We start from the raw sequence: 14,675 nt of genomic DNA, 5'->3' as shown, positions 1-14,675 counted from the left end.
GCCCCACCAAAAACGCCAGCTCTGCCTCCCATTGGCTGGTCTGCGCGTCATGTCGACTAAGTTGAGAACTTTGCTGGAGCGCCCGAAAGCCGGGAGGGAGGAGGCAGTAGAGGAGAGAGAGGGAAGGAAGGGGGCTTGGCCAGCAGGGCCTGGGGAAAGAAGCACTGAAACTCGTTTACTGTCAGGAGCCAAGGACAGATGAGGCTTGTGGCGCTTAAAAAAAAGTGCTGAGTTGGGCACTGTGCGTATATATTCCTTTCTTCAAATCTGGAAGAAAGGAGGGCTTCTGAGTACCCCCCATAAACTGATCAAAACCCGAAGTGATTTGCCCAAGGTCACACAGCCACCGGGACCGCCAAAGCACAACACTCTCACCAGCGAAGACGCGTCCCTGCATCATCCAGTCATCAGTACTCTTGGCAAAGAGCCACAACTGCTTCCTCGAGGACCTGCTTTGTTGGCGCTAATACACTCCACCGTCCCACATGTCACCAAAAAAAGGTTGTCCGTGTCGTTGAGGTCCCTGCTAGCAAACCCAATCCGGAGGCCTGCCCTGCTTTGCCCAGCCTCGACTCCTGGTGTGTTGCCCAAAGCGGCAGTGGCAGAGGCTTGGACCCTTGTACTGAAAACACCATGTCCAGGCCTGAGTGTCTGCTTCCTGACTGCTAACTGGGACAATCATGTCACCTCTCTGAAATGCCTTTACCTCCTTTTCCTCATATCAAAAGGCCACAGCCTGACTTGGCCCCACCTCCCTGGGTTGTTTAGAGCAACAAAAAGCGAAAGTGTTTTTGTAAAACAAGTCATTCGCATGCAAAGCATCCCTTTTGCTCCCAGCGCCTTCCTTCCAGTGCCCAGGTCTGAGCTTTTCCAGATGCTGGTAGGGAGGGGCAGTGTGTTAGAGGCTCCATAAATACTTGTAGGAATGATTTTGTTTGTTTGTTTGGAGGGAAATGGCAGAAACTGGAGGAAGTATTGCCCAGACTTCCTTAAGGTCCCTTCACACTGGAAAAGTCTGAATGAGCCCTGCATACACACACACACACACACACACCCTTACACATACACTCATGGCTACACAGTCACACACACCATTTAGGCTCACACACTCATACCTACATACATATCATGCATACACTCGCACACATACACACACACTTACATGACAACAGCAACTATGCTCTTGAGAGCTCTGCCCTGTTCCTTCATATGAATGCTATTCTCATTTTTCTTCAAGGAAACTTTCAACTACTCGACCACATCCTGTCAATATATAGCAGAGGTGCAGATTTTATTTTATTATACTTAGCAGAGTTTCAAAGTCTAAGCTCCAGGCACCCTATTGTACATACACACACATGCACGCATGAACGCTCTCACACACACACACACACACACACACTCCGTTACCTCCATCATTCATAAACACATAAGGTGCAATTTACTGCTGTTATTCTTGGGAACAACTTTCTATACAGACACTGTTGTCATCGCCCTCTGGTGGACAGAAAGGGTCTACCCTCTGGTCCTCCAAGTGACTTCAGCATTTAGGAACTCTAAACATCCTTTTCCCCCTTTCCTCTGAAGCTTTCCTCCAAACCTTGAACCAATTTAGTACCAGTACTGAGGCAGATGAGAGAACCGGGCAAAGACCCAAGGGCACAAAAGCGTCTCAGACTGTCTGGAGCAGAAAAGAGCAGGATTTTTTTCTTTGTTTTCTCAAATGCATACTAGAGCATGTTTTGCAATCCCTTCAGGATGGGCCAGGGTCTGTGCTCTGAGTCCTGAGCCCTCAGCCCAGAGGGGGACTGTGTTTTTCATTTAGGCTGCTGGGGGGGTCTCATGACCCTGACTAGATCATAGACATTCAAATGGTTGATCCTGGGAGAAGCCATTAGACAGATCCTAGGGGTCCTTCAGAGCCAACCATCCAGGAGGAACTGGCTAGTGGAAAAGAGAGGAAGTGCACAGAGGTTATGCTGAGTTAAGGAATGTTCCCAGACAACCTTAGAAGCCACCCAAGCCAGCATTTCTTCAAGTACCTTCTGATGACTACTGGCTACATGTGTTTCACTGAGGGGGAAAAAGTTTGCTTGGGCAATGATACAGTGAGAAATGCTTCTCACTTTCAGTCTCAGGTATTTGCATCTCAGACGAGCATATTTAGGTCCCTGAGAAGCCCTACAATAAAGAAATATGTCTATGGTTTGTTAAACCCAAAACATATTTCCTATATCTGACCCTCTTTCATAGAAATTTAAAATTCTCTTGAAACATACTTTGAAAACCTTGAATGTACTCAACCTTTGTATTTTACTAACACAGGAACTGCGTTTCAGAGGCGGCATTTATGTGAAATCATCCAACTAACTAGTGAAAGAGCCAAAACCAGGGCCTGGGGCTCCAGGTGCTGACAGTGCGGCTCTGTCCACTACCTTCACTCATGATTCTGGGACATCTTTAGAATGTGGCCGTCTCCATGATGCTCTCTGGGGAGGGTGCCATTGCATAGGACTTTCTGTGTCCACGTGCCAGAGATGGCTTTAACATCTGTGGTGTGATTTTCAGAGTTTGAAAGTCTCTCTGGCCAACTTTCGGATTTTTCCCTTTGGTTTTCTATAGGCTCCTCAAAAGCAAACTACCCACCTAGTCCCCGAAGAAAATCCATCTCAATCTTTCTCTTCCCCCTGTTTTTATCCCTCTGTATAAGATACTACATCTTACCTGGCCACTGTAATTAGTTGAAATATTCTGGTTACAAGCAACAGAAGATAATAACTATAGCTCATTAAGGAAAAAAAAAAGTTTTAAAAGGGTCTTAGGTAATATATAGAATCTAAGAAAAAAACTGAATAAGGAGACTGCAAAAAAGATAAAACCCAAAGCAGGACCTGGATGCCAGCTCCAAGATTTCCAAATTCCCAAGAAAGAGCAACTGATTGGCCTGACTTGGGTTATGAGATGATCCTTTTGGCCAGAGAAGATAAGAACTTGGGGATGACAGTTTCGTAGAAACTGCACTCACCTGGGCAGGTAGGAGCACTACTGTCAAAGGAAAAGTGGTGTGCTGTTCCTGAAAACGTAGATGGGAGTACAGAGAAGGCAGAACAGCTCAAAAGCATCTTCCCTCTTTCTCACACCCAGCCACTACCACCTCATCTCCCACCACTCTCCCACACCCTTTCAACACCACTCCTAGAACAACCTTCCCTACTGTCCTGCCTGACTAGCCCAGAGTCCCATTAGTTGCCAGTCCCCCCAGGAAAACTTGCTGGTCCAGGCTATTAGGTTCTTGAGAATAGTAACCTGTAGAATTCATTTCTTCTAACATTTTATTATAAATACTTTCAAATACACAGAGATGTTTCTGCATACTTGATATAATTTTTGCATAATTGATACCTACAAGTACAAATAAACCTTTAATGATTGATAGAGGAATAGATAAATGGGTAAATAAATGATCTTATGATCAGCTACTTATTTACTATTCTCCTATTACGTTTTTTTATCTTTGATCAGTACTACTTAATCTTTTTTTAGGGGGAGGGTACATTCTACCAGAATACTCTAGCAAACTATACACACAAACTCCTCTTTCTGACATGCTTGCTTTCACCCCATCAAGACTAACCATTTGTACTGATTCTGCAGATCCACTCTGCCCCCTGTCAGAGGCAACTGTATCCCCAGGACACTGATCTCTGCATACTATATCACCTTCTCTCCCCTGGGTCGTGCCACATGGGGAACCGACTCAGAGACTCAGACAGAGGCCAGGACTTTTTCCACAAAGATTGCATTGGGCAGTGGCTGTCTTCCCCTGCTGAAGGTCACAGTTCATGTCCAACAGTCCTCTCTTCCAGTTATGGGTCTCCTTGATAATCACTCCCATCTCCTTGCCTTTTTAGGGAATAGAAATGGAAATATATTTCCTTACACCATTACTAAATTTTAGAAAGTTACCATTCCTTCTTGATTCCTTAACCTTCCCTGCCTCATCTTTCCATATAGTCTCTTTACTAAACATTTTCCAGTTACCCCTTTGAATCATGTTACCCATTTCCTGCGAGGGTCCCTGAAGCAAACACACTATCTCCCAGAACCAATGAGGCAGAGGGGAATAGATGAATAGTGAGGGGGAGTAGGGGAGAGAAAGAAGATGAAAACCTCAATTTGCGATTAAGACCATGATCTCTAATTATAAACAGTCAACGAACATGTAAAAAAATACTCAGCATCACTAATGATTAGGAACATGGAAATCAAAACCATAAGGAGGTATCATCTCAGTTAGAATGGCTATTATAAAAAAAGACAAAAAGTAACTAATGCTGGGGTGGATGTATAGATGGGGCACACTTATACACTGTTGGTGGAAATGTAAATTAGTACAGCCATTATGGAAAACATCATGGAGAGTCCTCAAGAAACTAAAAATAGAACTTCCATATGACCCAACAATTCCACTACAGGGCATGTATCCAAAGGGAGGGAAGCAGTATGTTGTAAAGATATCTGCACCCCATGTTTACTGCAGCACTATTCACAATAGCCAAGATATGGAGACATGGAAGCAGCCTAAGTGTCCATCCACAGATGAATGGATAAAGAAAATGTGATATATATATATATATATATATATATATCACACACACACACACACATATAGATATATATACAAAGTCTAGTGATTTGAAGTTAAATGGGCCAGCCTAGAGGACATTATGTCGAAATGAGTCAGGTACAGAAAGACAAATACCACAAATTCTTTCTCACATATGGAAATTGGGAAAAATGAAGTTATAGAAGTAGAGAGATACAGAATGACTACTGGACCTTGACTACAGGACACTGGGAAGGGTTGGGGAGGATAGAGGGATGTTGATTCACAGAAATAAATTTGACAAATAGGGGCCAGGAGATGGTGTGGCAGTTATGTCGCTGGACTCCCACATGGCTAACTGGAGTTCAAATCTGGACTCTGTGGCTTGAAAATCACACCAGGTGTGTGTGCAAGTGTTCAAAGATCCCAGGAGGAAAATGGAGAAGGGATTGCAACATGGCCATCTTCCCTGGGGTGGGGGTGGCTTCTCACTCTCCCTCTCACTATGTCTGTTTCTCCCTCTCCAGCAAGCAAGCATGCCCTAAAGGAAACAAATTTGAAACTGATAGAGGAACAATGTCTACTGTTATATCATATAGTGGGGAGAATGTAGTTAACAACAAAGTTCTGTATATAATGTTACAAACGGCTGAGATGATGGGTATACTAATCACCCTGATTTAATCATTATCCCTGTCTCATGTAGCGAGAAATCCAATTGAAAAAATATTATGTTGATAATTAATACATATAAACAAAAACTCTTCTCCCCCCCAAAATTATGATCCCTATTAGAATAGGGTTAAGGGAAAGGTACTATCAGCTGGACTTGAAAGGACAGTTTTGAAAATGCAAATGTTGAGCCAGCCAAGGCATTAAGGTAGCTGGATCCCACATAGCTGACCACGTAGTTCGAGTCCCAGATTCTGTGTCTTGAAAAACACAACAGGCTCATGTGCCCAAAATCCCTAAAGGGGAAATGGGGAAGAAGGGATTGTGTCATGACCATTCCCCACAGGGAGTACTTTCTCACTTTCCCTTTCTTACTGTCTCTCTCTGTGGCACACATGCACATGTCTTGTGGCAAAATTTAAAATTAATTAATTAAACAGACTGCAAATCTTTCTCTCTCTCTTCCTCAAGAAAGAAAGGACAATAAGGGGTTATTGCCAGATCATCTACTGGGCCTTGCCAAGTGGCAGTATCTAATCTGATTAGATAAATGTTTGATGAATTAATATTTACTGGAAAACTTATGATACATTTTTGCATAGAAGAACAGAAAAAAAAATATGTCATGACTTTTCTGATGACCCAATAATTTAAAAATAATCAATCCCGGGAAAGAAGAGAGAGGAATAGAACCATCTAAAATCCAGATCTACCTATAGTAGACAACTCTCAACTGGCCTTTCACTCCAACCACATGAGTATGCTTCAGGACTTCCTTGTTTCTCTGTGGTTTCATCTCCCTCAACACAGTGATTTTCAAACCATACCTCTTTATGGTTTTGATTTCCATGTTCTGCGTGAGCACATAACTGAAATGGGCCAATCACAGTACTTTCCTGGAACTAGAGAAAACTATCCAGACCTTCCGTGATGGTAAAACTGGAACAAGAGAGAGATGGGAATGAGTAGAGTGTTTTCAGTTGTGTGGCCCAGGCTGATGTAAGAGAATGAATTCTGTCCATTTCCTGGAAGGGTAAGTGACATCCAGTATAATTTGGCAATCAAACAAGAATTTATTGAGAACTTCATCTATGTCCAGGAGAAAACACAGCCATAGCTACCAAATACACTAATATTGGGAAGTCAAAATTAAAATATGTGAAAGAAAAGATATGGTGTACAATTAAATGCTAGTTGATTTGGGCCGGACAGTGCTATGTGAAAAGGGAGGGATCACTTCTGAGCTAGATTAAAGGGGCTGAAGAATGAAGTTTGGCTTCCATAGGGTGCATGGATTTGATGACACCAAAGAGAGATCTTGGCATTGAGGGAAACTAAGGCAAGGAAGTAGGAATAGAATAGCGTGTGGGGCTGGGGTGAGAGCTTTGGAAGTGTGGGATAAAAGAGGTTAGGGGCACATTTCTATTGGCCTGAGCACCAATCTGAAAAAAAAAAAAAAAGAAAGAACTTTAACATCCATTTGCCTTCTATTTGCTCTGGCTTAAGCACCTTGCTTTGAAAACTGGAAGGCTCTGTGCAGAAGTAATAGTTCTGACTTTGAGAGCTGATATAGATGGGAATTTCCAGAAGGAAACCAGAAATGTATCCTCAGATAAACTTTGCCCTGATCTGTGAGGAGGCCAGATGACTTGAGAACCTTTTGTTCCCCTAAACTGGTGCATTGGAAGCAACTCAGCCAGGTGTGGAGTACTGACCTGAGAGGCCTGGCGGACAGATGAGAGTGATCAACGGCTTCTCCAAACTATATGATGAAGATTTGTTTCATATTTGAGCAAAGCAAGAACTGTCACTGGGGAAATGGCTCTCCAATTTGAGAAGTATTAATCACCTAATTAACTGGAACACCTGCTCATAAAACACATCCCACCCAGGGAACCACATTAAACAAAGCATGAGGATGTACCACACAGTCTTGATGGGGGCATCTTCATTCTTGGCTGGCCTCCTTGGGCATTGGGGCCCACAACACTCTCTAGCCAGCTGTTGGACTTGAAAGAGGCTGCAGAGCACTACACTTATTTAGCAGGTAACAATTCCTGCAGAGAAACCATTCTTGCAAGTTACCTGGAATCCCAGGTGTCCCAGAATGTACTAGGCACTGTTCTGAGTATTCTGCGTACATTAAATTTCTAATCTTCACAAGAACCAAATGAGGTCCCCTACAGTGATTGAGGCTGGATTAATGTTCACAGCTCTAATTTCCTCTTCCAGTCTCAAAGGAAGACTACATTTCCCAGCCCCCCTTGCAGTTAGGCCAGTACCATGTGCCTGGTTATGACCAATGGAGCAAGTGCAGAGGTGGATACCATGTCTGGACTTGGTCTTTGAAACCTCTATGAAGTCAGCCAAGTCCTCTTTCTTTGATATTGGCTGGACAAATAGCAGGGATCCTGTATAAGATCCCAGGGTGCTCTGAGAGAATAGCAGAGAACCAGAAAGGAAGGCATTTGTATCCCTGAATTGCATAGAAGATCATAGCCAGACATACTATATCGAGAGAAGAAACTACTGGGACCGATAGATAGTGTAATGGTTATGCCACTGGATTCCCATGTAGTCGACCATGACTTGAGTCTGGGCCTGGCTTTTCAAAACTCACACCAGGTACTTGTGTGTGCATGACCAAAATCCTGAGAGGAGGAGAAGTGGCTATCCCCCCTGGGGAGTGATATCTCGCTTTTTGTATCTCTGTCTGTCTTTGTCTCTCCGTCAAATGTACGTGCCCTATAGCAAAAAATCTCTCAAAAAAAAAAGAGAATAAACTATTAATAAATCTCTTACTGAGATTTGAAGGCTGTTTTATAACCATCAGCATTTATTACACAGGGTGATGTACCAGGACACTCTCCATAATTGTGTTCTCCAAATCACACAGGATCAATCTTAGGAAAAGCTGCTACCTCTATGGTATTTCAGAAACAATGAGAAATTCTCCCATCCTGACTATACTTCCTCCTATTGGTTCATCATTGAAATGCTTGTAAACAATAACTCTCATTATCTGCCCTTTTCTTAGCTTTTGTTCATTCATTCAACAGATATTTACTGAGCACTTCCTAGGCGCAGGGGGAGTTATCGTGAAGACACAGTAAACACACTTGCTATTCTTACAGAGTCATACATGGGCAACAGATGTAAAACAACCAATTAAGCCAAAAAATTAATGTATAATTACAAATGATAACATGTTGGGAAGAAAATCAATAGGGGGCTATGGAAAAGACAAATAGAGGCCAGCAAAGTTGCAAACAAGTGGGAAGCTCACCGTACGTACTTCTCTCATTCTGCAGCGCCCTTGCCACCTTCGTACTCTGGAGAAATTGCCCAGGTCCTTCACCCTATAGCTCGAAGCACTTTGTACTTCCTTCCTTTTTCTCCTCCACTCTATGAGAGATGTCTTCATTTTACCCGCGGCTCCATAAGCCTGTATCACTGTACTCCCTAGGAATGTAATTATCTCCTCACACATCTCCCACCTTCTCCAGTTAGATTGTTAGTCCTTTCAGAAATGAAATGTGACTTATTGAACTCCTTGGGAAAATTGTCTATCTTCATTGAGTCAAATTCTTCTCTTCTAGGTCTTTCTGGAACCCACCACTTCCAGAATTTCTCCTTAACACTGAAACTATTCTTTTCAATGACCTCCTCATTCTTCTAGTTACTTCGGCTGAAATTCTGGGAGTCCTTCTTTTCTCTCTTCCTTTCTTACTCAACACCCAAATAACCAGAAAATCCTGTTTAGTTTTCTTCAAGTTGAAAATCCAACCATTTCTGTCCATGTCTACCATGACCACAAATGACTATCATTTCTGGCCTGGATTATACTAACAAACTCTAATTCCTTGCCTCCATCATTCCCTACCTTATATAGGCAACTTTATTATTTTTTAAGATGGAAAAGAGAGAGAAAACCTCATACAGAGTCTTCATGCAGTAATCCATCTTCCACCTTAGGCATCCAGATAATGGACAACTATGCACATAACCAGCATGTACAGTGAGGCCTCAAGATGCAAACCCAAACCTTGCAACATGGCCTCCACACCATGGAGGGCTGTATTAGTGCTGCACATCTGTAGCCAGCCTATCCTCAGTATTTTTTTTAATGGTTTTTGCCATAGGGTGTGTGCACTTATTGGAGACAGACAGAAAGAAGGAATGTGAGAAATTACCCCCCAGGGAAGATAGCCACATTTCAGTCCCTTCTCCTCCATTCTCTTCCTGGGATTTTGGGCACACACACATATGTGCCTGACATGATTTTTAAGTGTCCAGGTCTAGGACTTGAACCAAGGCTGGCCATGTAGAAATCCAGCACCTTAACCACCTGCCACCTGCTAGTCCTATACTCAACTTTTTTTTTTTTTAATATAGTATTTTGTTATTGTCATGTGCACTTGCCAAAGAGATAGAAAGCAAGAAATCGCCCTTTGGGGGGATGGCCATGGCACAATTTCTTCTCCTCTGTTTTCCCAGGATCTCGGGCATGCATGCACATGCACTTGGTGTGTTTCAAGCCTCCAGGTCTGGGACTCAAACCACAGTCAGCCATGTGGTAGTTCAGTAACATAATCATTATGCCATCTGTGGCCCATCCCCAACTCAGATTTTAAGACAGTAGTCCTTTCATATTAAAATATAGGTCAGAACATGTCATTCTTCTGATCTAAAGCTTGCAATGAAAGCACTTCTGCTTCTGTGATAAAGAAACAGGAATTGAACATCTCCCCCCTTAAACAGGTGGAAAAACTAGACAAACTATGAAATAAGGTGATTTTTAAACCCTGGAAAATTGGAACTGCATTACTGTGCTCTCTGATGTGACAAACAAATGAGGTGGGCTGTATGATTGTGCCAGGTTATGCCTAGATAACATCTAGGATGTGGCACAGAGAATCCGCCATTCTCTCTTGGCTAAGCAGAGATCAGAGAAGACAATGTGTCTAGAACTGTAAAATTTCATACCTGATGGGACCAGCAGTTAGCGTAATGGCTATGTCGCTGAACTCCCACGTAGTCGACCGTGGTTTGAGTCCCGGACCTGGTGGCTTAAATTCGCGCCGGGCGCGTGTGCATGCGTGCCCCAGGAGAATGGAGGAGAAGGAATTGCGGCGTGGCCATCCCCCCTGGGGGGTGGTTTCTCACTTTCTGTCTCTCTATCTCTCTCTGTCTGCCTGGCGAGCGCACGCACCCTATAGCAAAAACCTCTCCAAATAATAATAATAATAATAATTTCATACCTGAGATGTGGGAATTGAATAATAGGAGAGCTCTAGGGATCTACGGAGAGGTTCCCTTGAGTTTTGTCTATGTATTTGTCAGAGAAAACTCTGAGGCCAAGGAAGGAACCACCAAAAATGAGGAGGCTGAATAATTCCCAGAATTCACATACGACTGGTAAGAGTGTTTTTACTAGCCACAGTGAAAAGCCTTATAATACACAGGGCACTGGGTAGAAATCTCAGAAAAGCATTTTCATTGTAGTAGAGTTAAAGACACCTTGGATTTACCCTATTAAAAGCTTAAAAACAACCTTTAAAAGGGTCCAACTGATTCCATGGAGCTTCACTGTGAAATAGAACAAAGCCTCATACATTTTAAAGAAATATAACCAGATTGGGACCAGCAGTTAGCGTAATGGCTTTGTCCCTGAACTCCCATGCTGCTGACTGTGGTTCGAGTCCTGGACCCGGTGCTTAAACTCATGCCGGGCACATGTGCGTGCATGTCCAAGATCCTGAGAGAAGATATTGTGACATGGCAATCCCCCCGGGGGGTGATTTCTTGCTTTCCATCTCTCTGTCTCTGTCTTTCTGGTGAGTGCACACGCCCTATAGCAAAATAACAAGATCACTCAAAAATATAAATTTCACAATGACTGATCTCTCTTAAACATTAACAGAAATAAAAAGAAGCCTGAATATATAATTTATAAAAAGGGAAAAATAAGACTAATAAATGGTAAAATGATATAATTAACAGATAAGGGTGTTAAAAACAACTGTTATACCAGCACAAAGATGAATCTGAACCCCTACCTGTCACTGTTAACAAAAATCAACTCGAAGTGGATATCATGCTGGGTAAAGTCTCTTTACAATTTAAATGATCTATAGCAATTAAATGTATAAATAATAATTACATTAATACATTACAAATTAAAACAAAACAAAAGATCTAAACCAAAGACCACAAACTATAAAACTACTGGTGGAAAACACTGGGGGAACTCTGGGAGACACTGGGGTGGGCGAAGACTTCTTAAAAGCAAGACCCCCAAAGCACAGGCAATACTCCCCAAAATAGACAGGTGGGATTACATCAAATTAAGAAGTTTCTGCACAGCAAAGGACATAGTAATTAGTGTGAATTGACAGAGACTGAAAGACTAGAGGACATAAAAGCATTGAAAATTGTAATGGACATTCAAGACAAAGTGGAAGGAGAGTGTGGGAGGGGAAAAGCGTAGGAAAGGAAATTTGGCAAAAAAAATAGAGAGGTAAGACATTGGTGGGACACAGATATGGCTTATTATCTGTTGATGATGACGGGTATAGCATTCTCAATTGGGCTGGACTGAGGTGCATATCACGCTGGATAAAGTCTCTTTATAATCTAAATGATGTATAGCAATTGAATGTATAAATAATAACAATAATAATAATAAATTTAAAAAACAACTATTATACATCTACCTCATACTTTCAGGAGGTATAAAAAATGGAATATATGTAATAGAACCAAATAAATCCTGCAGATACTACAACAGGGATGAAACTTGAGGACACATGTGAAGTGAAATAAGCCAATCATAGAAGGACAAATAGTGCCTGATTCCACTTGGTAAAGAAAAACTTCAGACAATTTAATTTAGTCGAGTTTAATCAAGCAAAAATAAAGACGATTTTGAAACTGGGACCCCATAATGTTCTAGGACAGGAAAGTGACAAATGGAAGTGAGAGAATAAGGTAGAAAAATAATTGGACTGGTTACATCTTGAAGTTTGTCTGTGTTAACACAGTTCAAAAGTCTCAGGATGCCTGTGATTGACTGAATCTAGTCACTCAATTGGTTGTAACCTAGTAACTTTACTAATTAAACATTTTTTCAAGCGAGGTCATAATTTGCTTATGGAAACTAAAGGAAGAGTATGGAGGCTTTCTAGGCCAATATACTTTAACATACTTATATGAAGGTTCTAAACTAGAAGAACTAAGAGAAGTAGAAAGTAGAATGATGGAACCAATGGTTAGGGATAGAGAGAAATGGGGATTTGCTATTCAATGGATACATTTCATCATGCAAGATGCAAAAGTTCTATAGACCTGGGGCACACTAATGTGCATATAGTTAACAATGCCATATTGTCCACTTACAAATTTGTTAAAAGGGTGGATTTTATGCTGTGTATTTTTATATGACAATTAAAAACTGGAATGTGTAGAGATGTAAAATACAATAGGTGCAATGAAATTATATGAATAAGATTAACAGCATGTAAGAGCCAGGAAAAAATCTTGTATTCAGAATTTATTATTTTTTAAAAACCTTTTACAACTCAGTAATAAGAAGACCAATGGACAGCAGGTGGCATGGAGGTTAAGGCAGCTGGATCCCACATGGATGATTGCATTGTTTGAGTCCCAGACCCAGAAGACCGAAAAACACGCTGAGTGGGTGTGTATGTCTGCCCAAAATCCTGAGAGGAGAAGGAATTGTGGCATGGTCATCCTTCCTGTGGAGTAATTTCTCACTTTCCCTCTCTATATTTCTCTCTGTCTCTCTTTGGAGAGCATACACACCCTAAAGCAAACAAAATAAAACAACAACAACAAAAAGACCAATGGCCTAATTAAAAATAGGCAGACAACATGAAGAGATACTTTATCAAAAATTACATGTAAAGAGACATAAATAACAAATAAATACATTGAAAGATGTTCAAAATTATTTTCATTATGGAAAAGCAAATTAAAATCTCAAAACCACCAGAAAGGCCAACATCAAAGACTGTAATTACTAAGTTTTGATGAGAATATGAAGAAATGGTACAACCATTTCTGAAAACAGTTTAGTGCTTTTGTAAACAGTTTGGCAAGTTAAACATACACTTATCATATGGTGCAGGAATGTACATTTCCCAATGCCTATTTAAAAAAAAAAAGGAAAACATATGCCTACATAAAGACTTGCATATGATGTTTATAGAGGCATTATTTATCATAGCCAAGAATTAGAAACCATCTATGTGTCTATTAACTGATAAATGGATAAAAATACTAAAATTACATATTTATACTATTGTTCATCAGTTAATAGAAACAAACTCCTGGTACAAAGGATGACATAGCTAAAACCCAATACATTTTAAGTAAAAGAAGCCAGATACAAAGACAAGACTACATACTATATAATTCCACTTAGCTAAAATCTGAAAAAGCCCAAAACTACAGAAACAGAAAACATCAGTTGTTGCCTGAGGCCACAGGAAGTGTGGAATGGGCAGTGGGATTGCCCACTAACAGGCATGTAGGAACTTTCTGAGTAATGGTGTGTTCTAAGACTGGATTGTGATGACAACCACACAGACAAATGATTTACTAAAACTCATCAAACTGGACTTTTAATGGGTGATTTTTATTTTGTGTGAATTTTACCCAATAAACTATTTAAAAATATAATTTTGTAATGTTAAATAATAATATACCAAAGGGTTTACAACGGAAGCTGAAATAAAATATATAAAAATAATAGCACAAAGGAAAGAAGGGAGGTAATGGAAGTATACTGCAATAAGGGTATTATATTATGGGTAAAATGTTATAATATTATTTGAAAATAGAGTAAAATAAGTTAATAACATATATTGTAAACCCTAGGGAAGCCAAAAAAAAAGAAGGAACAAAGACAAACAGCTGAAAGTCCATAGGAGAACTGAATGAAATCATTCTAGATTCTTTATTTTGGAATTTTACCTGCTCTGGCCACAAAACAAACAAAAAGAAATGCATAACTTAGTGGTGAACTTCGATGTTGGTCATGTAGTAACCATTTTACTATCTATACGTGTCCCATAATACAATGTTCTACACCTTAAATGTACAACATAAAACTTATTTTTAAAAATAAATTTTTCTTTCTTTTATTTTTTGGAGAAGTTTTTGCTATAGGGCGCGTGCTCTCGCCAGACAGATAGAGAGAGACAGAGAGACAGAAAGCGAGAAATCACCCCCCAGTGGGGATGGCCATGCCACAATCTCTTCTCCATTCTCCTCTAGGGCTCTTGGGCACGCACACACACACGCCCGGCGTGAGTTTAAGCCACCAGGTCCGGAACTCGAACCGCAGTTGACTACGTGGGAGTCCAGTGACATG

General features: G+C 41.0%; 1 protein-coding gene across 1 annotated transcript in view; it reads right to left on the bottom strand.

Moving 5' to 3' along the window:
* Positions 1 to 14,675, bottom strand: part of SLIT3 (slit guidance ligand 3) — a 782,476-nt gene that overhangs the window by 670,758 nt on the left and 97,043 nt on the right. The window lies entirely within an intron of this gene.

The sequence above is a fragment of the Tupaia chinensis genome, unplaced genomic scaffold, assembly GCF_000334495.1.
Source record: "Tupaia chinensis unplaced genomic scaffold, TupChi_1.0 Scaffold000234_1, whole genome shotgun sequence".
Lineage (NCBI taxonomy): Eukaryota > Metazoa > Chordata > Mammalia > Scandentia > Tupaiidae > Tupaia > Tupaia belangeri.
Note: the sequence above shows the minus strand (reverse complement) of the source record. Positions and strands in the feature narration are given on the sequence as shown.